We start from the raw sequence: 2,500 nt of genomic DNA, 5'->3' as shown, positions 1-2,500 counted from the left end.
GCCGTCGTCTCGTGCGGCTCGTCCTCCGACGCGCGCGGGTGCGTCGACCTGTCGGCCGCGGACGCCGCGCCCCCGCCGGCTCCCCGCTTCCCGCGTCTGCGCGGGAAGCAAGAGGGGGGGATGCCGGCGGGGCAACGCGGCGAGCGCGGCCGGCAGAGCACCGGCCTGCTCGGCGGGCCGGGGGGCGAGCGTCGAGCGACGGCGGCGGCACCGGGGGCCGCAAGCGCGACAGCCGAGGGGTGTCGCCGTCTTCGGGGGGCGGCAGCTCCTGGGGGGGGGGGTGGGGCGGCGCCGGCGGCGGCGCCGTCTACCCCCCCGCGCGCGGGACAGGGCTGTCTCCGGGCGTTCCGGGCCGTGGCGCGGGTGTGCGCACGGCGTTTCGGGCGGCGCGGCGGCCGGACCCGCGAACCTCCCCTCCGACCCGGCACGGCTGCCTCTCGAAGAGGGAGCCGTGGCGGGAAGGGGGGGGCGCGAGCACGGTCTCGGCCGCTGGCGCCGCCCGGGGCGGGCGAGGCCCCCCCCCGGCCGGGTCGCGTCCCGCGCGAGCGGGCGGCCCGAGCCACGTCTCTCCCCCCGGGCGCAGCGCCGGGCTATCGAGGGAAACCCCGGGCCCCGGGGCTAAGGAGGACGAGGTGGTGGCGGCGGATGCCGGGCGCGCCCCCGCGGGCGGACGCTCCCCCGAGGGCGGCAGCCGGGGGAGGCACCCCCGCGGGGCCATGCAGGTCGTTTCCCTCACCCCAGGGCCAGGTACCTAGCGTCCGCGCTTCGGCGGCCCTCCCTCGGCCGAGTCCGGGGGTCAAAGGCCAAAGGAGCCGGGCGGCGGTTTAAAGACTCGAGCGGCACGGCGCGAGCCGCGGGGGGGGCGTCCGCCCCCGCGGGCCGCCGTGCCGGAGAAGGGGGGGCGTCTCGCTGCCCCAACCTGCCCCCCCTCTCCGCGGGCCGGTCTCGGCGGAGAGACCGCGGCGCGGGTCGGCCGCGGCCGACCTGCCCGCCCTCGCAAACGGGGCCACCCGCCGGCCGGAGCGCGGGCTCCGCGCCGGGGGAAAGAAAGGCGCGGCGAGCCCCCGCGGGGGGGGGCGGCCGCCGGGGGGCCGCCCCGCGCCTTTGGACGCTCGCGCTGCGGCCGCGCTCGGGGCGCGCCGCGCTCCCCTCTCCCGCTCCTCGCCCCGCCCTCGGCGCCCAGGGAAAGAAAGGGGGGGGCGAGCCACACCCCCCCAGGCCGAGCGGCGGCGGCGCCGCTCGGCGTGCCGGTCGGTGCCGGTCGTCCGTCGGGTCGTCCGGGAGGGTTCCCCGGCCGCATCCGCTGGCGGCCGTCCCGTCCCGCGTTTCCCCGCCCGTCGCTTCCGTCTCGAGGGCGGGCGCGCGGCGCGGGGGCGTCCCGCTCCGGGTCTTCGCGTGGAAACGGGGAGAGTGGGAGCCGCCCCCCGCGCTCAGCGCCGTCCGCCTTTCCGCTGGGGCCGTGCCGGCGGCCCCAGGGGGCCGAGGCGAGAAGCGGCTGCGGCGGCGGTTTTCGCGGCGGCGGTGGCGGCCGCCGCCGCCGGGCGGGGTGGCCGGGTTCGCCCATCCGGCGCGGGCCGGTGGGCGGCCGCGCGTCGCCGGCTCGCGCTCCAGTGGCCGGCCGCGCTTCCTCCGGCGTCGGTGGAAGGCGGCGTCGGCGCCGAGGTTCGCCGGCGGGGCGAGAGGCGACCGTGGTGGGCGGAGCCGGCTCGTCGCAGCGCGGGCGCAGCCGGGCGTCCGGCTCCCGAGCGAAGGCGGGCAGGCGTCGCGGCCGGGCGTGCCGTAGCCTCCGGGGGGAGGCCGGTCCGAGCCCGGGCGCCTGGGCCGCCCCCGAAGCGCGCCAAGGGTGTGTGTGTTGCGTACGTTTCCCCAGGGTCGGTCGGGAGCGCGGGCTCCCCCGCCCTTTGGCCGCTCGGGGTTTTCCGTTGTTTTCCGTTTCCCCTGTGCTCGTACGGTCAAGCCGAGGCGAGGGCCTCTCCGTCGCGCCGCGTCGCGCCGCCGCGCCGCGCCCCCTCCGCGCGTGCGGAGGGGGGTGGGCGGCGGCGGGGCCGGCGGTCGGTCCGGCCGTCCTCAGAGAAGGGGCCGCTCTCGGCGAGCGGTCCCGGCCCCTCCGCGCGCGCGGGGCGGTGCCGAAACCGAGACAACTCTTAGCGGTGGATCACTCGGCTCGTGCGTCGATGAAGAACGCAGCTAGCTGCGAGAATTAATGTGAATTGCAGGACACATTGATCATCGACACTTCGAACGCACTCGCGGCCCCGGGTTCCTCCCGGGGCTACGCCTGTCTGAGCGTCGCTTTACGATCAATCGCCGTCTGCGCCGCCGAGCCCCCCCGCCCCAGCGCGGGGGGGGGGGGCCGGCGGGCCAGCAGCGGCGCGGCTGGGGTGCCTCGCAGGGCCGCGCGCGCGAGCGCGCGGGCCTTCGTCCCCCTAAATGGAGACTCGGGGAGCGCTCCGAAGCTCCCCGCTCCCGGAGAGCGCCTGCTGGACGGAGCTCGTCCCCG

At 79.4% G+C, this 2,500-nt stretch overlaps 1 non-coding gene across 1 annotated transcript; it reads left to right on the top strand.

Moving 5' to 3' along the window:
- Positions 1-2,139: 2,139 nt before the first annotated feature.
- On the top strand, positions 2,140-2,292 carry LOC142359443 (5.8S ribosomal RNA). The gene has a single exon (XR_012762360.1). It is a non-coding gene; the product is annotated as a 5.8S ribosomal RNA (ribosomal RNA).
- Positions 2,293-2,500: the final 208 nt, after the last annotated feature.

Source organism: Opisthocomus hoazin, unplaced genomic scaffold (genome assembly GCF_030867145.1).
Source record: "Opisthocomus hoazin isolate bOpiHoa1 unplaced genomic scaffold, bOpiHoa1.hap1 HAP1_SCAFFOLD_141, whole genome shotgun sequence".
Taxonomy (NCBI): Eukaryota; Metazoa; Chordata; class Aves; order Opisthocomiformes; family Opisthocomidae; genus Opisthocomus; species Opisthocomus hoazin.
Note: the sequence above shows the minus strand (reverse complement) of the source record. Positions and strands in the feature narration are given on the sequence as shown.